The 26,233-nt window shown below is 38.9% G+C and overlaps 1 protein-coding gene across 8 annotated transcripts in view; it reads right to left on the bottom strand.

Annotated features, from left to right (window-relative positions):
* Positions 1-26,233, bottom strand: part of Ppp2r2b (protein phosphatase 2 regulatory subunit Bbeta) — a 425,683-nt gene that overhangs the window by 165,031 nt on the left and 234,419 nt on the right. The window lies entirely within an intron of this gene.

Below are 26,233 nucleotides of genomic sequence, written 5' to 3'. Positions count from 1 at the left end.
ATGGCAAGAAAAATAAGGCATGCAAATCAGAAAGGAAGAAATTAAACTAGCTCCTTCTGTAGATGATATGATCTTACATGTAAAAACCCTAAGGTACACAAACACACACACACTTGGCAGGCACACACCCTTATTATAGCTAATAAACAAATTCAGCAAAGTTGCAGAACAGAAATCAACACATAAAAAATTAGTTGCATTTCTATAAACGATCGATGGCTATTATAAAAGGAAAATAAGAAAAACAATTCCATTTATAACAGGACAAAAAGGACACAATGCTTAGGATTCAATTTAACCAAGGAGGGGTAAGACTTCCACACTGAGAACTATAAAACATTGCCTTAAAAAAACTGAAGACCAAGGTAAATGGAAAGGCATCCTGTGTACAAGGACATGAGTGAAGAGTCAATATTAAAATACTCCCCAATGTGATATAGCGAGGTGAGATATAGATTCAACATAATCCCTATTGAAATCACAATGGCATTTTTTGGTAAAAATATATAATCTGGTCCTAAAATTCATATGGAATTTCAAGGGAGTGAGGAAAAACCAAAACAATCCTGTAAAAACAAAGTTGGAGAACTCCTATTTCCTGATTTCAAACCTCACTACAAAGCTATATTAATAAAAATGATGTGATATGCATAACAACAGCTGTGTGATCTACGAGATAAACTTGAGAACCCAGAAATAAGTCCTCACATCTTTGGTCAACCGATTTTCTAAAGCAATGTCAAGATCATTTAATGACAAAAGAATACAGTCTTCAATAAATGGTGCTCAGAAGACTGGATATCCACATTCAATAAGAAAGTAGTTGGACTCTTATCTTTAGAATATACAGGAATTTAACTCAAATGGATTAGACTTTAGTTTAAAAACTGAAACAATAAAATTGCTAGAAGAAAGCATAGGGGTAAATGTGTATGACCTTGTATTTAGTAATGGTATTTTATATATGATACCAAAAGCATGGTCTACAAATGAAAAAACAGAGGAACTTCATCAAAATTTAAAATCTTGTGCAACAAAGGACACTATCAAGAGAGTAAAATCACGGGCTCTAGAGAGGCTCAAGTGGTAGAGCTCCGGCTTAGTAAGCATGAGTCCCTGAGTTCAAACCCCAGTACCACAAAGAGTAAAAACACAAACCACAGAATGAGATATAATGTTTGAACATCATATATTTAATAAGAGTTTAATATCTAGCATGTAAAGAGAACTCTTACAATTCAATAATAAAATATAATCGGGGTGGGGTGGAGGAGGATATAGCTCGGTGGTAGAACACTTACCTGGTATACACAAGGCCCTGTCTCAAATCTAGCATCATCACAAAAAAGTCATTAAAATGGCAAGTTTTATGCTATTGAGCATGCTGTTACATATACAAAACCATTCACGGTTATTTTATACACAATTGAGAATAGAAAAAATGATAATGCTGAAATTTAAATATAGTTTTGGCTAATACAGCTAGGACTGGAAAAATCTAATTGATTAAATTGCATTGATTCTATCTAAAGATATTAACAAAAGTATACGAAACACTGCTATGAGGGAGTGAACTTCACAGCATTAAAGGTATTCATAAAACAAACGGATGAACACTCAGCTGGGAGACCCGAGGAGGACTTTTTTCAAATGGCAGGACTTTGGATAAGAACAGGGTCCAAAACGCATTCCACTTTTTAGTAGTCTAAGTTTCCATGAGAGTTCTACAGAACTTTCCCAAAGTTAAACAATTTCCCTTCTTTCTTAAGTGATCACTAATTTTGTTTCCAGTATTCCTAATAACACATTACTATCTTGTTCTGGGGAAGTCGCTATTAAAAATATTCTGTGCTATCAATATCTTGCATAAATTTCCATACAGCTTATCAAGATTCTAAAATATATTACCTGGAAATAAGATATTAAAAATCCATCATGAAACAGATCCCTCTATGAAACTGTAATACAGAAGATAAAGTTTTCCTAAACTTCACTGTCTCCAATAGTTGTTTGAAGTAGAACATTCAGGGATATGACATTATTAAGAAGACCATAATGAAGATGTGACTGTCATTTCCATACCTGCTTCCAGCCTCAAATATGCAGCCTACTCAGAAGCAATTTCAGTAAAAATCGTCATGCCTGTTGTCAGAATTGTCACTTCCTGATTTTTTTTTCCTCCTAGGGACTGTATTGTATTCATTCTTAGTCTTACTGTTGGTCCACAGCACCACTCCTTTCAAGCATTCAGTCAAGATCTTTTTAAATTTCCTGTATAAGAAGTTTCCTACCACAAAGAGGACTGTGAACGGCAAAGATGGGACCATGACTTAAGCCTATAAAGCAAGGGTAAATGGCATAGTCATCAAAATACATTAGCTGGGTCATACAGGCATCTTTAAGTAACAATTTGGAAAATTGTGCCCTGCTTTCTCAACCTGCTGTCTGTGCCCTGCTTTCTCAACCTGCTGTCTTGCCTGAAATGAAGATGTTTAAACCTCCATTAGTAGGAAGGGCTGCCCATCTATGGAAAAACAGAGCTGGACTCCAGTCTGTTTTGTGAGTCTTCCAAACGGCTACCAGCTGATGAGAAAACATTTAGTGTGTGGGATCCAGTGCAGGGCAGAATGAACACAGCTGGCTGACACAGCAAGCAGTTAGAAACAATGAAAATGCCATTTGATTCGTGGGCTGAGCCAATCCATCTGGAAAATCTCTCAAAGAAAGTAGCTAGAAATTGGAAAAGACATTTCAGCTCTGATTGTCCTAGTCAAGTTTGCACCTTTAGCCAGTGACTCAAAAATAGCACTTCATCTAGCTGGTGTCAACGCAGTGACACTTGAGTCTCTTCACTTTGGTCTTTCGAGAGTGATTTTCATTCTTTTGGAGATAACATGGAGACAGAAGGGGGCTGGGTGCTGGAAACAGAACCATGCTCACATCTTGTTTCTAGGAAATGGATTGCTGTGCTAATGGTTGACTCTCAGATCTCCTATCATGAGATCTGAACCCTAGGCCTGATGTACAGTGAGGCATGCAATTGGCATTTGCAGAAGGCTTGACATCCCACACCGCAGTCCATAACTGTTGTCAGACAAAGGAGCATATTAAATGACTACTTGCCCGATGATAAGGCCAGTTATTACTGAGGTGTAGTTTCCCCATGTCTAAAAACTCATAGTGATGCCACTGAAGCATGCCAGGGAGAAGATAAAATTTAATTAATAATTTCCTTTGCGGCCAATAGTCTATTACAACTATGTTCCTTGCTGTTTTCTGCAATGACCTTATAGCTCATGAACATTACAGATACATGCTTGGTCATAGTCTCATTCCCAGGTTTAATTTATAGCTCAGGTTTTGCTGCATAATTAGCTAGACTGGAATGAAGATTTTCAGATGTTAGAAATGTAACAGAGTTTGCATAAGGCCGGTGTGTGCCTCCTTCCCTGCTATTCAGTCTGATGCCTAGAATAGAGAGTATAATTTACTAGGTTAATAACATACCTATGGACAAAGCTGGGGATGGAGGTGAAGTCTGTTTGTGACTTACAGGTGTCAGATTTTGGTTTTTGCTGCAATTAGAGCTTCTGGACACTGAATTGGGTAGCTTTTTTGCATTATGGAATAGTTCAATCTAATTGCTTTTAGAAACACACAATTACAAGAAATTATCAAATTTGGGGTAGGTTTTTCTCCAGTAGAGTAAAACACTTATTCCTTTATATGCAACTACAATTTATTTTGAATGTATTATGTGCCTAGCATTTGTACAACTGTGGGAGAAACAGCCTTAATTATCTCTGGGGTCAGTACCTCAAAATCTGGGAAATAGCATATGTTTAATTAATAAATATCCATTGGCTGCAATAATCAATGAATTGATTGTGGGGTATTTTATATTTTGAGTTACAGGAAGCACAGTATTTATAAGTCATAAAATAACAACACATTTAGAATGATAGCATCTATCTTCCTAAAATTGAGAACTAATGCTTGCTGACTGCCTCTGGCTATGCTCAATGGTACCAGTAACACAGAGGATGTGACAGCAGTCTTTGGTTCAGTCCTTAAAGGCTGACTGTTCAAAAGAAATGACTCCCACCACTTACCAGAGCACAGTCTAAATTCTAACCATAATACCTCCTTCGATTGTCTTTGGTACATTCCTCTCTTCGTAGTTTGGCTCTGCTCTAGTGCCTGCTGGAATAGAGTCTCCAATCCTTGTCAATGGCATAAAAAGAGAAACACTCTTGTCTTTTGCTTTTGGCACTCTGATTAGATTGTCTTCTCAATTACTGGTCCATTAAAACTCTGTCTTGTTACTTATTTTACAGGGTTTAATTCCAACACCATCTAAACCATAGTACAGCTGTCCCTTGGTGCTCACAGGAGCTTGGTCCAGGACCCCCATGTGTGTACACTAAAATCCACGATGCTCAATCCTCTCTTATGCCACAGCACAGTGTTTACACACCACCTATGCAAGCCCTTGCTGTACTTTAAGTCACTTCTACATTAACTTCCAAATACAATGTAAATGCTATGCTAATAGCTGTTATACTATTTTTTTAGAGAATAACTTCGAAAAAATGCCCTATGTGTTCAGAACAGAAGCAGTTTTTTGAAACGTTTTCAATCTGCGACTGTTTGAATTTGTGGATGAGAAACCCGTGGGTAATGAGGGACAGCCATGATGCACGGCTGTGTCCGTTTCCTCCCGCCCTCCCTTCCTTCACTCACTCACCCACCTCATTCTAAAATGAGGAAGGCATCCTATACATTGTTGAACTGCATGGAAGAATAGGGAAGCCTGTGACATCTTGAGGACACAGTCCTCAGTGCCCAAACAACCACCTTCCTTCTGATTCTTATCCACATCCCAGATGATGATGGTGACAGCAGCTAACTCTATTGACAGAACACTTACTTTGCTGTAGACTGTGGTAACGTCCTCATTTAGAATTGTGTCACTCGGACCCAATACTACCACGCCATAGGAACCATTAACCCCATTTTACAAGTGAGGAAACAAAAACAGACACAGTAAGTACACCTGCTCCTAAATTACAGTAATGGCAGTATAGCAATCCAGGTCCAAGTCCAAATCTTCACTCCTGACCACTGCATTCTGCACCTCTCTCACGATTCTCCCCTGCTCATAAACCAGTGTGAAAGTGTATACAAAGCTACATCCTTGAAGGAGCATCACATGTGCCTCTCTGATGCCAGGCATCCAAATTCACGTAGTCATTCAACCACCTGAATATTTAGTCTATGTGAACACAAGTGTCTGAGTACTTGAAAAACTCTGATACTCAAGCAAGCATTTCAGATGTTATTGGAATGCCTAGCTCCATGTAATACTCAGGCAAAGCTTCTTTTTTCCATTAAATCAGAACATAAGAGATCTGAGCTGAAAGGTAAGACAAAAATTTTAGGTAAAAAGTATGTATTGCTTATTCATTATCAGTGGAAAAGTGCATTTTCTTTTACCCTACCACAATACTTCACAGAATCAGTGTTGTCCTAATGTGATACTTTAAGAAAATAGGAAATCAGGAATATTACAACCAGATTGCATTCTGTTGGAATTCAAATAAAAGGGGAAGGAAGATGTGAATGAAATGAATTTTGGATCAATCCAGATTCGTCTCTATCCACTGCCATAACAAAACCATAACTCCCCTGCAGGCTCAGGTTCTGAATACTGTTACTTCAAACCAGGATAAACACAAAATTCTGAACTCCTTTACATTTGGAATATCTTAGGTTCCATATTAATCTTAGTTTGGGATCCAAATATTTCCCCTAAAGCAGCTGTCCTGTGGCTTATCCACCCATTTATAAAGATACAAAGTCCAAAGAGATGGCTCACAGGAAGTTATACTTCAGACTAACTTACTATGACTACTTACTCCTCCAGTTATTACAGATGTTTTTGTTTACTCTGTCTTGACTTTACCTTCATGCACAAGCCACATCATAACAAAATGAGATTCTCCAAATCTTATTGTTTTCTTTCTTGCCTGTTTTTTAAAGAACTGATCCATAGTTTTAAATGCTTCATGTATGATAACCGCCTTGAGCTGTGAACTCCCCCTTGGCTATTTCACTCTATCAAATGCTTAAACTTTAATTGAAAGGTGTATGTGTATGAGTGAGTAATCGAGAGGCAGAGAAAAAAAGACTAAGAGAGCAGGGGCAGTGTGGATTAAAATGTGGATATAATGGTGTCAGAGTATAATTTCTCACATGGAAAAGATTCCTTAAGGCTGCTGTCACATATTCTGGGTCAATTTCTGCTTTTAGGAAAATTTCTTCCAAACATGCAAAAAAAAGTAAGGGTTACTAAAGAATACTGAAATAATCAAAAGTCTTAAGAGTTAAGGCTACATTAAATAAATGAAGGAACATTTATATGGTGAGTTATTGCAAGTCACTGGAAGTCATGTGACAGAAGAACATTTAATGACACATTTGTGATGTATTTCTGTTTCTAGGGCATGCATGGTTTGTCGTCTCATCCCTGGGTTGAATTTATGGCTCAGGTTGTACTGCATAATCAGCCAGGCTGAAATGAAGATTTTCAGATGCTACTGCTGGAAATATTACAGGTTCTGCATAAGATATAGTGTAGTGTAAGCTCTGGTTTTGTTGAAAATATATACACATAGAAAAAAAAGGCATATTTTCACAAAATATTCACAAGATACATTTTGGATACTTTAGGTATCTCTTGTTTTTGACCTATCATTTTCTCTTGAGTTGATTGAATAGTATAAATAATTCAAATTCTTCTATTTATGCTTTTTGCATTTTTTCATGTTTTCCAAATCCATACAATTTGCATAATAGTTTAACACCATGCTATTTCAAAAATAATCAGTGTGGAGAGATGTACTTTTTTTTAAGCAACCAACAAAACACTCCTCTAACTACAAAGTATCTAACACGAACTTCTTGTGGGCGGAGGCCTTTCTTTGCAACTGTCATCAGACATAGAATTGCAGGCAACATATCACAGCAGCTGTGATGGTTTTCCATGGACAGGAAATGAAGCCTTGCAGGATCAAGGACTTAAATCAGTCACAACAGTTCCATCCTAGGGTACTTCAGAGATATTGCTACTTCTGGATAAGGGGTAGGAAGAGCAAGAAGGCTCTGCTTCTTTCTTAGTGAATCACACTGGTAACTTAGTACTGTAGGAGAGTACCTGGGAGAGCTCAGATACAAGTGTGTGCGTGTGTCTTGCTTGCGTGTTTTTAGCAGACAATTAGCAGATGATTTCCAGACCTACAAAACTTGGCTTGCAAAGGAAGAAGAGGTAGACAATGGTGATGGACTGATCTTCACTGTCAATATCTCAAAACCTGACCTGTGGAGGGGAACAGCACACTGGTCAAAATTTGACCCTTTCTTTCTTTAATTGTAAATTTAAAAATGGGATGATTCAGCAGCCCCTCCCCCAGATTGCATCAAACTTCCAGTTTTTCTCTGTACAGCAGAATAATGCATGGTTTTCTCCGTAAACGGCTATAAAAACGAAAGGCATCTCAATAACTAAAACTGAAAGTGTGAAAAGAGAGCTGCCTCAGCCTTCTAAAAACCTGACTTTTTAAGTATCTCTAAAAGAAATGCCATCATTTTTAAGTCAAATATGGTTCCATATTATGAAAAATTACTGTGAATGAAAATTCTTCCAGACCTATTTAATTAAGTAAGGAATATATTAGCACTTGTAACACTGGTGGGAAAATTTATTCATGATAATATTCCTGGGGAATATTGAGCATTTCTCCCACCACAGTCTGTTTTATCTTTTCACATTTTTAGTAAATACCATAACTTCTGATAATGGTAAATCAGAATTAACATCAACTGGAATTCTAAACACATATAGTTTAACTATACATTGTTCTTAAATTTAATATTGAAGTGCTAGTGCAAATGGACAACCACATTAACACAATTTCTTTTCACCTAGATCTCAGCTCTTCAGAAGAATGACTGCTGTATTGACATTAAAACATCACTCAGGGCTGGAAGAATGGCTCAGTGCCAGAGCGTTTACCTTGCATGCTCAGTTTCTTATGAGTTTAGAATCAGACACACTTAACATGTCAGAATCATGAAATTTTAGGGTTGAACAAATATAAGTAAGAAACAAATTTAGAAATGAAAAGGAGCTGGAGCATCAACTTTGTGGATTCTATAGTTGTGAAGAGCGAAGCAAGCAAGAAACAAAAATTGTCAAAGACCTTTGTCTGTAACAAAGATCTTGTCGCAAGGGTCATTTCTGAGCCTTACAATGACCCTGGAGCCCCCACTCCTTTGCTGTTCTGGGGCACACACATTGTAATGCTATTTTAAATGCATTATTGTGGTTCACACAGGTAGTCAAGTTCAGCACTCCTGGATACAGTCAGCCAAGTGCCAATTATGAAGTTGGTACTTTCCTATTTATCCCACATTCAGATAAGGAAGACACATATGCCCATTTCTGGAAACACTTGGTTTAAGGACAGTCTATCTACTTGCTGTTGATGAGAAGCAACAACCACTGCCAAAGTGCTGTTCTGGAGGTCAAGTTACTCACAGGCAATAGAAGATACTTAGGTTGCCCTCTGTTTTAGTGAACTCTTGGTTAATGACTATACTATTTTTGTGTCAACTGCTTTATTCCTTTGCCCATGTTGGTGCTTCTCGGTGTCATTAGGAGAGGGATGATTTGGTTTGATTCTGTCTCTCCCCACAGCTCTCTGAACTAACAGAGAAAAAGAATGAAGACACATTTGGGTATGATGCAATCTAGCAAGTTCCTTCTTATTACAAATCAATCTTCCGAGAAAGAGAAAAGGCTCTTGAAGGCAATAAAAAAGGTAAGACTCTAAAACTGTCTTTAATTCAACTATGTTAGGAAGCTTCTTTTAATAAACAAGCTAATGATAACACTTGTTATTTATGTTGTGCTGACTATAATTCCAGTTGAATGCATGATACTTGACAAGGTTTATTTGGTTCATTCTTCACAACTCTAGGAAATGGTTACTATACTATAATCCCATTTTGCTGATGGAGAAACTGAAGCATAGGGAGGCTGAGGATTATGCAAGGCCACTGGGCATTTTAGTAGCGGATCTGGCATTTTAATTTTATGTCTGTCAAATCAGACAATCATACAAGAAACGGTGCTTATAATTATTCTTATTTTCAATCTCATGGTTTTGAGAGTGTGCTAGGCAGGTAATTTCCATGAGTGGAACAGGATGGGAGTGAAAAAGGCAGGCTGGAATTCTCTCCCATGATCAACAGGGGGGGTCACCATTACCCCACTCCAGCCTGATGTGGCCTTGAAGGATGAATGTGCCACCGTGACTATAGGATCAGATCTTTAAAAGTAAGATGGAAATATGGACATTTTTAACATGTAAAAAATTGCTGCACAAAGTGGCACATATCTGTAATCCTGGCACTTACAAGTTTGAGGCCAATCTGGGATACATAGCAAAGACCCTGTCTCAAGAAACCAAATTAAATTAAATTAGATTGAAAAATACATGTCTGATTTTTAAATGTTGGCAACTCATTTCAAAAAATATTTAACAGGAAAGAGTAGGAAACACCCTGGAAATAATAGGTACAGGCAAGGACTTCCTCAATAGAACCCCAACAGCCCAGCAATTAAGAGAAAGGATGGACAAATGGGACTTCATAAAACTAAAAAGCTTCTGCACAACAAAAGAAATAGTCTCTAAACTGAAGAGAACACCCACAGAGTGGGAAAAAATAATTGCCAGCTACACATCAGACAAAGGACTGGTAGCCAGAATACACAAGGAACTCAAGAAACCAAACTCTTCTAAAATCAATAAACCAATAAAGAAATGGGCAACTGAACTAAACAGAACTTTCTCAAAAGAAGAAATTCAAAGGGCCAAAACACACATGAAAAAATGCTCACCATCTCTAGCCATAAAGGAAATGCAAATCAAAACCACACTAAGATTCCACCTCACCCCTGTTAGAATAGCCGTCATCAAAAAACACCATTAACAACAGGTGTTGGCGAGGATGTGGGGGAAAAAGGAACCCTGTACACTGCTTGGTGGGAATGCAAGCAATTGCAATCACTCTGGAAAAAAATTTGGAGGCTTCGTAAAAATATAAATACAAATCTGCCATATGATCCGGTAAGACCACTCTTGGGAATATACCCAAAGGAATGCAGCACAGGCTACTCCAGAGGCACCTGCACACCCATGTTTATTGCAGAACTATTCACAATAGCCAAGTTATGGAAACAGCCAAGATGCCCCACTACTGATGAATGGATTAAGAAAATGTGATATTTATACACAATAGAATTTTACTCATCCACAAAGAAGAATGAAATCTTATAATTTGCAAGTAAATGGATGGAACTGGAGAACATCATTCTGAGCGAGGTCAGCCATGCTCAGAAGACCAAAAATCATATGTTTTCCCTCATATGCGGACTTTAGATCTAGGGCAAATGCAGCAATGTGGTTGGACTTTGGTCACATGCTAAGGCGAGAGCACATACGGGAGGTGTGGACATAGGTAGGAAACCCAAAACATGAAATTGTTTGATGTCCCCACTATAGAGGAACTAATACAGAAACCTTAAAGTAACAGAGGTCAATATGGGAAGGGGATCAGGAACTAGAGAAAAGGTCAGTAAGACATGAATTAACTTGTACATGGAAGCAATGCTAGGAATCTCTCTGTATAGCTATCCTTACCTCAACTAACAAAAACACTTTGTCTCTCTTATTATTGCTTTTGTTTTCTCTCCAACAAAATTAGAGATAAGGGCAGAACAGATTCTGCCTGGAAGTGAGGGGGAGTGGTGGGGGAAAAGGAGGGGGTGGGGGGGTTGGAGGAGCAATGACTCAAACAATGTATGCACATGTGAATAAACGAATATAAATTTTAAAAAAATTATATACCGAGAGCCAACTCTACACTGGCTGGAGAAAAGCTACAACCAGTGGGTGGAGTTTAGCTCATGAGCTATCTGTTCCCAATGGGTCTTCTTCTTTTGTTAGGTTCAAATCTTGACAGGTATGATTGTAACATTCTGCTTCAACAAAACAACAGGTTTTGGCTTTAGATCAGTAGATCAATTTCTCTCTATTCTGTCTCTTCTTCCCACAAGCACCATCACTACCACCACACACACACACACACACACACACACACACACACTCTCTCTCTCTCTCTCTCTCTCTCTCTCTCTCTCTCTCTCTGTGGTAAGCAGTTAAGCAGTGCACTCTCTCCCATCTGGGCTTTAGGAGGCAATGTCAAAAAACTAAACAGGCAGGGTGGAAGCCCACTTTTCTAGGTTTGCTAGAATCCAGCTCTCTCTCCCTTCCAGGCAATTGTGCTGGCATCTCAGAGGCTGCCTCTAGCTTTCTCATGTGGTTTAGCTACATAATAGCTTCCACCCAATGTAGCAGTTTGTGTTTTGGAGGAGAAAGAAAAAAAATCCCTCTGAGACTGAAAATATAGCTCAGCTTCAGCATTTTCTGTCCAAATTTTAGAGGTAATGGTAAATTCCACATTTATAAATCACATTTTTTTCTCCTAAGCATACCGTAGTTAAAAAAAGAGGAGCAATTGCTCTCCAAAGCAGGGAGGCTGGGGTTGACCAGAACAACCTACAATCTCAGTATTAGGCAATATGGAGTATACTTTAAGATCTATGGTGAAGGATATTTTTTAAATACAGCCCTTTGGTTTTCAATTAGACTCCCTGCAAAAACAGCAGCAAAACTCTCTGCATTGGGGTTTGGCACATACAAACCTCTGCATTCATTCATTCATTCATCCCTCTCAGTTTCTTCCAGAGACCTTAGCATAGGCATATCAATCTTGCTCACTGCTATGTCCCCAGCACCTGGCACACACATTAATAAATATTTGTTGAATAAATGAATAAAATGAAAGGAGGGCTCAGATCATTTGGGACCAAGATAACATCTACGTAGTGATTTATTCATTCAAATATGTTGGAATGAACTCAGGTCCCTGAGGAGTGGGCTTGAGGAACAAAAGGTGGCGGCTGCACAGATCACGTAGGCTTTTGTTCAGCTGTGTAATGTAGGGTGGAAGCGGGGGCAATCGCTGATTTTGTGTAGACAAAAAGGGGAGGAAGGAAGATCTTTTAGTGGAATATGTGAAAAAGGTGAAAAGGAAAGAGAAAATAGCTGAAACTTGGAAGTAAATGAGCAAGTAATGGGGAGAAAGACAAGAGATGGAGGGGTGTGTGATGTAAATCTCTCTGCAATCCCTTCATAAACCTTTCGGTGAAATACAATTGAGGGCTGGGCACAGTGGCTCACACCTGTATCCCAGCTACTATAGAAGCAGAGGTTGGGAGGATCATGGTTCAAGGCCAGCCCAGGGGAAAGGTTAACAAGATCCCATCTCAACAATAAGCTGGTGTGTGGTGGTACATGCCTGTGGTCCCAGATATGCAGGAAATCAATGTCTGAGGCCCACCCAGGCCAAAAAAAAAAAAAGTCAGACTCTATCTGAAAAATAATCTAGGGCAAAGAGGTAAGGATCAAGTGGGAGAGTGCTTGACTGGCAAGCACAAGGTCCTGAGCTCAAATCCCAGTACAGCCAAAAAAATACATTAAAAAAAATATATATATATATATATTCATGATCAATTATTTTGGTGTCATATATAACACAGTCAGTACTAACAGTATAACTATTAGGCATACTCAACCTGGAAAAGCAAATGTAACTACCATAAAGCCTCTTTCTTGGGAAGTAGATAGGTTAAGGTGAAATAGCCTGGGAAATAACCTTACCCCACAACATGGAAACTGCTCAAAGGTACTCAGACATTTACCAAGCACTTACTATGTGCAAGACCCATTCTGACTCTGTGATACTGTGGCAAACATGACAATGAAGCTCCCGTAACCTCAAGGACAGAGGGGTAATACATTTAAAGATGGGACAGTCTCAGTAATGAGGGCTCTGATAGGAATGGAGGCAAGTGATATAAAACCATGATACAGAGTAGGATCCAACATTAACTAGGTTATCAGGGTTGGCCTCGTGAGGAGTGACAATTGAGCTGAGACTTGAAGGATGGGAAGAAGGCAGCTACCAAAAATTTGTGGATAAAGCCTTCCCATAAAGCAAATAACCCACCAGGTAAGTGATGGTGTGATCAGGGACCAGATCAGGGAGGCAGAGGACTAGCTGCTAGGATAATGGCTGGGTTGGCAAAGACTTGAGGAAGTTGACTGAAATGCAAAGGTAAAATGTAATCACAACACAAGGGCCTTGACATGCTCATCTCTGGAGTGAATGTGCTCAAACACCAGCCCTCCGGGGAGCAGGAAATAATGTAGTCTAGTTAATTGCCCATAGGGACTGCTCTGTATATTAATGTAAAGCTCAGGATTACCCAGCCCCAGATGCAAATGAAAAGGGCATAGTGGGTCACTGGTTTTCCCTAAGACTCTTCTCACTTGAGGTCAAAGTGAAAATGCCAATTACCCTCATTCTGGTGGAAAAGAAATGGGAGAGGAGAAACACTGGAGAATTGTGGTTCCGATTGGCTTGAAAATCATAACAACCACCCCAAAATTAAGAGAACAGGGGGAAAAAAAGCCCTCTGCTCTTGGGACCTTAAGTGATTAGAAAGAGTTGTTATTTGGCTGATTTTCTCACTTCATTAGTATATGCATGATTTAACGAGGAAACACGCTGGGGGGCTGGCACTGGTGAGGGCAGCTCTCCCTACCCACGGGCTGGAAACTGGGGCAGTAGCACTGGGAGTGCTTAATTACGCCAGCAAGACAACAGAGATCAACGCAGACCAGGAGATGAGCACACAATGGAGACTCAAATGAGCACAGAAAGACACTCTGGTGTCTACCTTCACCCAGGAGTGTCTCTTCACCTGCATGGAGAGCCTGTCTATGGCAGCACTGCCTGGATAGATACCCTCCCAAGGGCAAAGGCTCCTGGGTAAGCCTCAAGCTCCCCAGTTTTCTCATGTCCATCCCAAACCCATATGTTACTTCCCCAAAAATCAGATGATGCCAAGAAGAGTGAAGAGTTACATTATCATTGTGCCTCTGCTTGCCACTGAAGAGAGGAAGAAGGAAGTCGGTGGTCTTTGAGGGATGGAAAAAAATGTACACTTGAGACAGTCAGGCCTTCAAATTTTAATTCTCAATTACCAGATTAGATACACAAGCAGAACAAGGACAAAAGTCACAATCAATGCTTCAGATTAATCAACCTTTAAGCTTTCTCTTGTTAAATTAAAAAAAAAAAAATCTCAAAGGAAAAAGAAAAAGAAGAAAAGGCAAAGATTGGCTACCTGCACTGTGGAGCCTTAACCATGCCTTCTGGACCTGTATCTCTGGATACAAGGACAGATACAGAGCTCAGAAAGAGAGGAGTAGAATGGTGCTTTCTTTCTGAAAAGAGGTGACAGGGAATTTTATAATTCTCACACTGTATTTCTTCTCATTAATCTCCACATTAAATGACATATGACTTTTAAAGTCTAGGCCCACTGGTCTATTTTTAGATGATCTGAGAATCTTTTTCTGTTTCTAGGATCTTCTCTGTGTCGTTTTCCCCTTTTCAAGAAAATCTTAATTTTCCTTTTTCGCAGTCCAATCTGGTATGCATGTGTGGTGTATTGTGTGTGTGTGTGTGTGCACTTAGAGGCTTGAGCTAATCGGCACATTATATTCCCCTGGCAACAGTGATTGGTTCGGGACTAAAAAAATCCACCTTGGACCAATGAGAGTTAAGTCTAGACTTTTGTTGCCACATTGCGATGATTTCAACGTATTTCTCTCACTCTCTTTGCGCCCACTCCTTGAAGCTCTCCGAACATGTCAAACACTTTCATACCTCTGTGCTTTTGCAGATGCTATTCCACTTCTTGAATGGATGAAGAAATCCATCAGTTCTTCCATATGTTATTTTGGCGTGAATCCCCAAACCTTATGCTACCATATTTAACTCAATAAACATGCATTCTACCAGACCACCGATTGTCTTCCCAGCAATCATTCTTCCCTTCTTTTGCCAACAGTCCCTTGTCTTTCCCCTTTCTTTTCCTCAAGTGAAATTTGGGTGGTACTGATTCCTTGCCCCCAATATTAGATCCTAATTGGCTTAAATTGTTCCATCTCACTGAGCTAGAGGATAGATCTAGGGATAGCATGGAATCCATCCAGAGCTGATGAGATATTAGGAGTTATTTCCTAAGAATTTAAGATAAATATGTAAAGCATTGCTCGATGGCAGTCAATTTTTCCACCACGGGAAGCTGGAACAGCTGCTGAGTCTCCAGAAAAAACAAAGCAGAGACACTACTGACCCAGGGCATCAGAGCTGAACACTGGATCAAGTCTTACATGAAGCTAGGATTCTTTAGAACTTTTAACTTGCATATGCCAAAATTTTTATTAAGTGATTTTTTTTACATTAAGTACAATGCACAAGCAATTTACTTACATGCTTAAAATTAATGCAAAGAGAAATAAAGACTACAAAACTATACACACTTCAGCAGTATGCTACATATCAGCTTTTAAAAATGAATACACTAAGGTGGAGTTTAACTAAAGATAACAAAATCTATGCAAAATGTAGCACTTGTTGGTTTGCTGCTTCAACATAACACACCTTTATACCAATCTAAAAGGTGTCAAAAATTAGTAACTGCAAAGCCAGTTCTTGCCTGTGATTTTAGCTTAAAAGATTTCAGAAACATCTGAAATACCAGTCTTTGTTTTGGATAGCTGTAATGTTAAAGATATTTAAAACAAGAAAAAAATTTATAAGGCAGGCTGTTCTTTGGTACAAGATTCTGCAAGGTTATATGAAAAAACTAAGTCTGTGCAAAGATCCATACTAGCGCAGGTTCAAGCTTTTGCTAGATAAAGTAGATGTAGCATTTATTACACATCAGGGGAAACATACATACAATAACCCAAACCTACAATGGTGCAATCAATAACAATATTAAAACCATCACTTGAACAGGTCTAAAAGACTGTAGAAATAACATTTTGGCTTTTTGGAGTGAATACATGAAAAAAGTCAGTATCTCCAAAGTCTACTGTCACATTAGACTACTGGTTTCTGTATTTGCCCGACATACCATATGAATCAGATGTTAAGCAATATTTTAATGGGATTTTTCAACTCTCTCAATCAAACATTCCTGGCCAGTACAATGACTTAAGATCCAAGCATATGGGACATTATAAACTATTTTGAAGTCAATTCTAGATTGTTCATGCGTCCATCCATTCAAAATATATTTGAATACTTACTATGCCGAATACTATTGTAGGATGTTGGGGATATAGCGACAAAGAAAATAAATATCCTTTTGGAACTTAGATTCCAATGGAGAAAGCTCCATGATAAAAAATAAATAAATAATATATTAGAACAGAATAGGTTAAAGAGACCAGAAAAGCCAAACATGGAAGGGAACTGCAATTTCAAATGGGTAGTCAGTCAATTCGAATGGGTATGGACTTCACTGAAAATATATCATATGATTGAAGACTTGAAGAAGTGAGGAAACTGGCTATGCAGGTATCTGGAAAAAGGAAGTCAAGGTAAAGAAACAGCAAGTGCTAAGGCCCTGAGGGCTGATAATTTTTTTAAATTGTTGTACTGTGTCGGGGTACATTGTGGCATTTACAAAAGTTCTTACAATGTATCAAATATATCACATTTGAATTCACCTCTTCCACCACTCTCCCTCATTCCCCTCTTCCCCCATTCCTGGAATGGTTTCAATAGATATAATTTTTGCATTTATTTACCTGTGTACACAGTGTTTGTACTGTATGTATTCACCTTCCTACACCCTTTCCTTGCCACCTCCCCCTCCCACTGGTACCAATCCCTCCTTGGCAGAACCTGTTCCACCTTCCCGTTCTCCAATTTTATAGAAGAAAAAAGTGAAAAATTACATTTTTACTTGTTTGACATAAAGGTACTACACAGGAGTTTCCTTGTGATATTTCTATGTGCATATGTATTATAACCTCAATTGGTTTATCTCCTCTATTTTTCTTCAATCTCCCTTAGTCCCTTTCTTATGGTGGTTTCAGCTGGTTTAAGATTGCTATATCCATTCTTATATAGAGTATATATCAATATATTCATCTTCTTAGTTATCTTCTTTTACCCTACCCCTTTTGTATGTGACCAGTGTTTCATAACATTGCTGTATTTGTATTAGGTCTGTATTCCACATATGAGAGAGAACTGTGGCTTTTGGCCTTCTGAGCCTGGCTAACGTCACTTGAGATGATGTTCTCCACTTCCATCCATTTACCTACAAACGACAAAATTTCATTCTTCTTTGTGGCTAAGTAAAATTCTATATAAATACCACATTTTCTTAATCAATTCATCACTAGTGGGGCATCTTGGCTGTTTCTACAGCTTGGCTATTGTGACTAGTGCTGTAATAAACATGGGTGTGCAGGTGCCTTTGTTGTAACCTGACTCACATTCCTTTGGGTATATCCCTAGGAGTGGTATAGCTGGATCATATGGCAGTTCTATTTTTAGTGTTTTGAGGAGCCTCCATACTGTTTCCCATAGTGGTTGTACTAATTTACATTCCCACCAGCAGTGTATGAGGGTTCCTTTTTCCCCACATTCTCAGAGGGCTGATAAATTTAAGCAACAGCAAGAAGATGACTAGGAAGGCAGAAAACAGCAGCATGTGAGGTCAGAGAGGAAACAAGGGTTGAAATGATATACAGCATTGTAGGCCAGAATAAAGATCCTTTTACACTGAGATGGGAAGGCATTGGAAGGTTTTGAACCAAAGTGTAACATGACCTGACCAAAATTTTTAGAAAAGTCAATGTGGCTACTCTGTGGAGAACAGATTTTGGGGCCAGAGGTGAGAATGGAAGAAGACACCATAACCACACCTGCTAGAAAGCAGCTTGTGTCACCAGCAATGGCAGCAGTGGAAATGATGAGAAGAGATTGGGCTCTAGATAGATTTTTAACTCAGAGACAACAGGACTTCCTGATGCACTGCATGTGAAGTGTGGGTCCAGATGACTTCAAAGTTTTGAGGCTGAGGAACTGCAAGAATGATATAGTCATCAATTGAGAAAGGGTCAGCTGCAGGTGGAAGAGGTCTGTTTAGGAAATGTTCAGGCATTCAGGTTGCAAATATTAAGTCTATGATATTTTACTGGACATGTAAGAGTTGATTCTGAAGAAGCTGTTGGATATATAAGTTTGGAATTTAAGAGAGAAGACTGAACTAAAGAGATGAATTTAGGAGTTGTATTTTAAGTTACAAGACTAAATAAAATATCGGAATCGATAAAAAGTGAATCTAAGTGCAACTTCATTAAACATATTTAATGTAGGCAATAACCTTATGAAGTCAGTGGTTATTGTTGTTCTAATTGTTCAACCCAGGAAATCAAAGATTACAGATATTAAGATCATATAGCAAGCTGGCAAAGGCCACACATGCTCAATTGTTTATAAACACACAAGTGGTCAAGCTGGGACTAAAACCCACACAGTCTAACTCTGTGTTCCTAACTGTTACCCAATATTGCTGCCTATTCCCAAGTAGAATTTTTAAACTTTTTTTGTGGTACTGGTGTTTTGAACTCAGAGCCTCATGCTTGCGAGGCAGGTGCTCTACCAGTTGAATCATGCCTACAACCCTTTTTGCTTTAGTGATATTTCAGGTTGGGTGTTGCGTTTGTTTGCCCAGACCAACCTAGACCACGATCCTGATCCCCCTACTTATGCCTCCTGCATAGCTAGAATGACAGGTGTGCACCGCCACACCCAGCTGTTTTTGTTGACATGGGTCTCTCTAACTTTTTGCCTAGGCTGGCCTGAAGCTGTGATCCTCCTAATCTCCGCCTCCTGAGTAGCTGGGATTATAGGCATGAACCACCACGCTCATCTGCAAGTAGGATTATTTAAGCATCTGATGATGTTAGGATTAGAGCTAAGGAGAGCATACAGTCTGTAAGAGTAGCCAACTGAGCTAAAAGAATTTAGTTCTTTGGCTTTAAAGCCAGACTAGGCTTCAAACACATTGCTGAGACAAAGGTAAGAGCTGACATCATGGTATACAGATGCAAAGAGACTGGTTTTCTAGTAGTCCTTACATTTAGTCGGATTTGCTTGGTGATCTTGTTACAAGATGCAGGGTCTACGTGAACCTACCAAGCACTGATTTAGTAGAAACTGGTTAGAGCTTGGGAATTTCACTTGGACATACACCTCAGGAAATTCTAAACACATTTTTGAGATGTATTACACAGAACTCTCCAGTCAAAAAGAATGATAAAATTAACTTCCATTTCTCCTAGCTTCACAGATGAGATTGGTGGAAGGAAAGTATTTGTACATGGCTAATGATTAGGTTGATAGGCTACATAAAAGATCTTTGGCCAGCCATAATGAATTTCCTACTTAAACTAAAATTAACTTTATTCTTTTATTGATTTATACTAGTAAACAAATGGTCCTGAATGTTGCAGAGCAAATGGTGGCACTGCCTTAAATACTCATGCAAAAATTAAGGTATGTGAGAAATTTATGTCTTGCATTTGTCATCGGTGACCCAAACATAGTCAGATATCATTACTAAAAAGACAGTTGCAGTCAAAGTGTAATAGCATTTAAATGAAGTTAACAAGTGACTATCCTTTTCAACAAATGCCAAAGCAGAGTTAAAAATACAGAGGGCTGCTGTGAAAGCCCACTTCTCCTTTTTGTTGTATAGAGCTTCTCAGAAATCCACATATGATCACCGCAACAGTTTGACAGTTGGATAAGCCCAGAAAAACACGAGGAAAAGAGCTAATATTTGCTCCCAATTTGGTTAGAATCTAAAGGTAATTGCACAAATGATTTCCCCCAGACCAAATGCCATTCCCAAATGTTTACACCTCCTCCTCTTACTTTCTGTTTCTAGTTAGGATTTTGAAAACAATCCTTACACATTGTCTCTATTTTAGTGATGTGACTAATCACCATATTAATATGGTGTAGTTCCATTTTAATTTAAAATTTTTCACTGAACCACTGACTTATCCAATTTATTGGTTTCATTAAGGCATAATCAAATGGGATTGAACCAATTTTTAAAGCAGGAAAATCAAGACAATAGTGGTTACTGCCTCACTATCCTCCCTTTTTGTGCAAATCCATTATTTTAATTGCATTGTATCAAACATTTATATAGCAATACAGTGTAGTCATTAAGATCATGGGCTCTTATTTGCATGGTCATGAGCAAGTTACCAGTTTCCTCATCTACAAAATGGGCTCATCTGTGAAAGTATCTATCTCATAAGGAAGACTAGCTGGAAGCCCATTTCTGCACATATATCCAAAGGAAATAAAATCACCATCTTGTAGAGTTATATGCATTTCCATATTTATAGTAGCATTATTCACAAAAGCCAAGATATGGAAACAATGTAAGTAACAATCAATGGATAAAAGGATAAAGAAAATGTGATGTGTACATATATATGTATTATATTACATAGTATAATATACAATATGTTACATATTACATATATGTTATATATATCACGTAGGAAATCCTGCAATTTGCAATCATGTGGATGAATTTGGAAGAAGTTAAGTGAGACAAGTCACACACAGATACAAAAATACTTCATGATCTCACTTACATGTGAAATCTAAGAGTCTAACTCATTGAAACAGTGAGTGTTAGAGGGGTTACCATGAAGGAGAGCAGGTGGGGAGAATGGGAAAATGTTGAGCCAACAGCACAAATTTTTAATTATAAAATGAATAAATTCTGGACACTTAATGACGTGATGAACTTAATGAAAACTGGTGAATAAAAATGTGTTGTATACTTGAAATTTCCTAAGAGCAGATGTTAAATATCCTCCCCTCTCATACACAAAAATACAACAAACACAAAATGTAAATAAGAGGTAATGGATATGTTAATTAGTTTGATTGTGGTAATCATTTAAATATGTGTAGCATATCAAAACATCCGGTTGTACACATTTACTATGCACAATTTTTTTGGCAGCACTGGGGTTTGAAATCAAGGTCTCGTTCTTGCTAGGCAGGCACTCTACCTCTTAAGCCACACATTGAATCCTTTTTACTTTTTGATTTGTTAAGTTATTTTCCAAATGTGGTCTTGGGTTTTTACCCCGGCCAGCCTGGACTGTGATCCTCCTTATTTATGACTCCCAAGAAGCTAGGAGGACAGGTACACCACCACATCCAGTTTATTGGCTAAGATAGGGTCTAACATTTTGCTCCCACTGGCACCAAACCTCAGTCTTCACTACCTGGCATTAGAGGTATGAGACACTGTGCCTGGTGATATATACAATTTTTATTTGTCAATTATATCTCTAATAAGCTAAAAAAGTCAATTTTGTACTACAAAAATAATTAGAATAATACACATAAAATCACTAGCACAGACATGACATACAGTTGGCTTTGCTGTAGTTAGTGACTGTCATTTTTCTTTATGCATATATTCAACTTGATATAAACATGTTCACACTCAGGCTATGCCTACCTTTTGCCACTTTGCACTTCACTGCTACATTCAACTGCCCATTGGCTGCCTAATCAGCATCTGTTTCACTTATTACACTGCAGCTATTCAGTCACTGATTTCTGCAGCTGAGTCAGGTGATGGTGCACCAACAGAAGATGGCATCATCTTCTTACTCAACTGGGTAATGGAAAAACAATGGGCCTCTTCAAGATGGGCCCATGTATACTGGTGAAGTGGCGCACCCTGGTTCTCTGTCCCCATGCTTCCATGCCTACACGTATCTGTTCCACAGCTGACTCATCATCAAAGCCAGAGTCATCCTAAAGGATAGAGTGAGAGAACTTGAAATTACCCACCTGGCCTTCCTAGGTACAATGCAACTTTTGTGGCCTGGAGGAAATAGAGGCCAATGAGATCTCTAGAATCTAGGACATGCTAGATTACAATAATATAGAATAATGGTATGTTCTAGGACATACTATTTCTCCAACAAATGCCTAGTAGAGAACTGCCCCATAAGTGACGATTAATAATGGTTTGCTGAATGAATGAACAAATGTGCAATTTGGGCAACCCCATTTACAAGCCCAGGGCAGAAAATGAAACGAATCAGGCCAAATTTAGACAAGCCCAGGTTCCCAACTACCATTGCCAAATGGCATTCTTTGTTTTGCAGCTTCTAAGCCTGGCCAGGAAACATAGCTTTCACTTAGGGCATTGATTCTGGATGTGTACAATCACCCTGTGATTACTGCTATGGATCAAACTGTACTCTGATCTTCTGCAGTCGTGACAGTGACTTGACACAGCACCACTGGTAATGGGAAGATTCAGCTATGCGTCACTAGCTCATGTCCTCATCCTATAGGATGATCATCATTCAAGGTGAAAGTGGAAAATGAAACCCTTCTAAAACTATTGGAGTTAACTCTTTGTTGGGTTTCAACATCCCTGCTGTGCCCTCACAGCAGGGAGGGGCTCAACCATGATCCATGCAGTCATAGGCACTGTTCCATTGCAACCAACAGAAAAAAGGACTCTCATGTACGCCCTATCAGATAGTATTTGTAGTGTGACCACAATCATGCTTCAGCTTACAAGACACTCAGCACATGAGGATGTACCATCTGTGGATCTTCATCATCACATAAGCGAATAATTGGCTTTTTAAAAAATCCATGCCACTGTTGCCAATTTTTTCATTTCTACAGGCTACCCCACTAACAACCTCTGGGTATTTACATGGTGTATTTGATTATGAAGTGGTTCTGTGTACTGAGCACTGCACAGTGGGTCTATGTGTATACCAAACTCCCCATCCTGAGTTTTCAAATGCACTCTCTTGCTTTGTTGCCATTTTTTCTTCTCTATTTTTAGCAGGAGGACAACACCACCAGTCTTTCTGGTCTCTGGAGGGATTAATGTTCGTAAGAGCTGGAAAGCTAAGGGATGCTGTATTCATGCTGAATATCATAAGACATATTTTTAACTTTGTGCTTCAAGAGATCTATCAGCTGGGCACCTCTGGCTACCAGCTGCTAAGCATGTTACTGTCATCAACGGGTCTTTATTGAACAGGCAATAACTGTCTTGCCAGCTCCAAATTAATGGGGAACTCCTGAGAACCTAATTTTAAAACATTACCCTCTCTTTGTTATCTGTATTTGTTTGTTTCACAGCCTGACACTTTAATTGGGGCTCAGAACTGCACTGCACAACTGCAATTTTCCTTTTGAAAGGATAGAAAGCTGCTGTCCAAAGACGCTGGGCTTAGCTCCTGGAGATCAGAGGTTGGCAGGGGGCTGTGCAGCCACAAGTGCCAGTAAGCCACCAACAGGGAAGAAAACTGGGGTTTGTCTCAGGTATGGGCTAGGAAGTGGACAAACCTGCCATTAGTCTTTTAGCATCACACTTCCTGTAACTACTCCGTCCTAGACAGGAATTTGTCTTATTTTTGGTCTACTTTGCAGGAGTTTTCCATTTTTATCCCCCAGTGTTTTTTTGCCAGGGGCTTTGTGCTTCTAGGTCTGATCTTCTAAGTAGCTTTTACCTGCAATTCTTTTTGATTTCCCCACCAGGCAAATCAACTCATTCCTTGTTTACTTTATTCCAACTTTTTTCACTGTTTCCTCATTTTGCTTGTTTTTCATCTTCTGATGAGATGTCCCTTCTTCTTTCCCCTCATCTATCACTGGAGAGATCTGTCAAGACAGTCCTAACCCTATTCCCTGGCCCTCTGCTAATGAAGGCTTCCCCAGCAGTAATTTATTTCTCTTATCCACATCTTCCACAGTCCTTGGTTTAGATCTTGTCTATAACACATTTTATGATGATTTGTACCCATGAACTCCTTCCTGATAGGGATACACCACAGGATAAATCATCATGACTGCATAATACTCGCTACGTTGAGCCTAGAGCAGGTGCTTAGGATATATTCTTAGACAAACGAATGTTGTGATTTAAATGATGCAAGTACTTTAAAAAGAATGTTATACTGGTGTTAAAATCAATACCTAACTTAATCTAACCCTGTGTTTGTACTAGGAACAAAAACAATAAAAAATAATAATAGTATCAATGAATATTTACTCAGCATTTCACAATGGAACATGGGTGGATGCTTTGCTTGGATTACCTCTTCAACTTTATCAGTAACTATGAAGTAGTACTAATACTACAGAAGGGCATAGGTGGCTACAAAGGTTAACCTTGTCCAGGGTACTCAGCTAATAAATGGCAGATCTGGATTCAGGTCCATACCTGTCTCACCCCAGAGTTTGCTCTCTTATTTCACCGCAATGCCTTCTTTTCTTTTGTGGGCTCATTTAGAAGGATCTGTTTAAACTCAACCACAGAGACTCAGTCCAAGACTTTATAAAACCTTGTATATAAAGACAGGCGATGGACACAATGAATACTCGAGAGGTGACTTTTCAATTTCTGTAGAGAATGTCTGCTGATTCCCATTAAAGTGCAGGCAGAACAAAGCCATGGCCAAAAAAAGTTAACCTCCTCCCCAATTCTTAAGTGGGATAATAGTTTCTTTACTAAACAACAAGGCGCCAATCTAGGTTTTAGATCAAATCTTGTTTTCTGGCAGTGGTCACATTTCTCCTAGTCTTTGTCTTAGAGGTTAACACCTGCCCCAAGTGAATTAAAATATGAGCACAGTAAAATTTTTGAGCGGGGAGAGAAAATGAACATGAAAGGCTTAGGCTGTGGTGGTGAGGGGCTTTTTACTTTTGGTTAAATGCCAGCGCTGTAAGAGTCTGAGGTCAGCAAACAGGTGAGAAACCAATTAAGGTTTCTCAGCTTCCGGCTGCTTGTGGTGATGCATGTTGCACACCCAAAATACATGGTTTTGCAAGAAAGTATGGATGAGCTGCAGTCACTCTGCCATGCTGCACAATGTCTTCATGCCAACCTCCTGGGACAACACATGTCCACTTTTAGTCTTGGGTTAAAAGTGGTGCATCCCAAAAGAACAGGAACAAACAAAAGAGGTTCAGCAAGAACGGGGAATGAAGCATGAATCACAGAGAAGATTACCAACAAAAGCCTAAGAAACAAATCTGCCAGAGCTATATAGCTCTCTTGTTAATGACTGTGACTGTAATTTCTGCATATTTTAACAGATGTTCTGTTTATAAAACTGCAAACAGATTCAGGGGTTATGAATAAAGCCAGGAGGCCCTGGAGATGTTTCTTTGTATGATTAACTGACCACAGGCCATTTGTTTTACAACAAAGATGCTCAATGATCCATAGTCCATGATTTATACCAGCCCATGTATACTAATGGCTGATGTCTCCATGGTGCTTCTCATTAGCATCAGAAGGGGGATTGGAGGAAAAGAGATTATGGGAATAGCTCCCCATTGCTCGACATGATAGTTCATTAGTGGGTGTGGAATCGATCTAAAAGAAAACTAAAATAATCATAAACAGAAATTTGAAATATTATAACAATTAAGGAATCCAATTCAATGACGAAAAAAACAATATGGCCTTTCCTAATCCTGGTTGCAGACACTTTAATAAGCTGAGAATGAGAGGATATTCTTTATGTTTCAAATAAAAGAGAAATTATATTAAAATTTCTAATAATAATAAACATAATAATATGACTGACTGCTATTGGTCACCTAACTGCAACAGGAAGTCTGCTGTGTGACTTACATAAGTCACCTCACTTCAGTTCTCACAACTATATACTATAAGGACCCCCATGGACTGGAACCAGGTAAGTGTCAAGGTTGAGGCATCCCAGGCTATGGCTAGTTCTTATCTCACCTGATGCTTCCACTTCTTGGTGTGTACTTGGTGGTGATCTTTCCACCAGCTGAGCTTCCTCTGCTTATTCTTGTTCACTGCTGTTCATTACTTCATTACCTCAACATGACCTCATTTTTGCATTTCACCTTATGTTCTCAAAGCTAAATACCCTGCTGGTATTTTTTCTAGTCTAAATTCCCAAGAGAAAGAATCTGATAGCCTCAGCTAAACCTTTTTATGGGGGATGGGAGACATGAGGCCACATAAGAGGTGACAACTGATTGGCTGCCTTATTGTACTCTTTCTCCTCTGGTATAATCAGCTGTGGTTGGATGGGATGAG

The sequence above is a fragment of the Castor canadensis genome, chromosome 6 (genome assembly GCF_047511655.1).
Source record: "Castor canadensis chromosome 6, mCasCan1.hap1v2, whole genome shotgun sequence".
NCBI classification, from domain to species: domain Eukaryota; kingdom Metazoa; phylum Chordata; class Mammalia; order Rodentia; family Castoridae; genus Castor; species Castor canadensis.
This window is presented reverse-complemented; position numbering and strand designations above follow the sequence as displayed.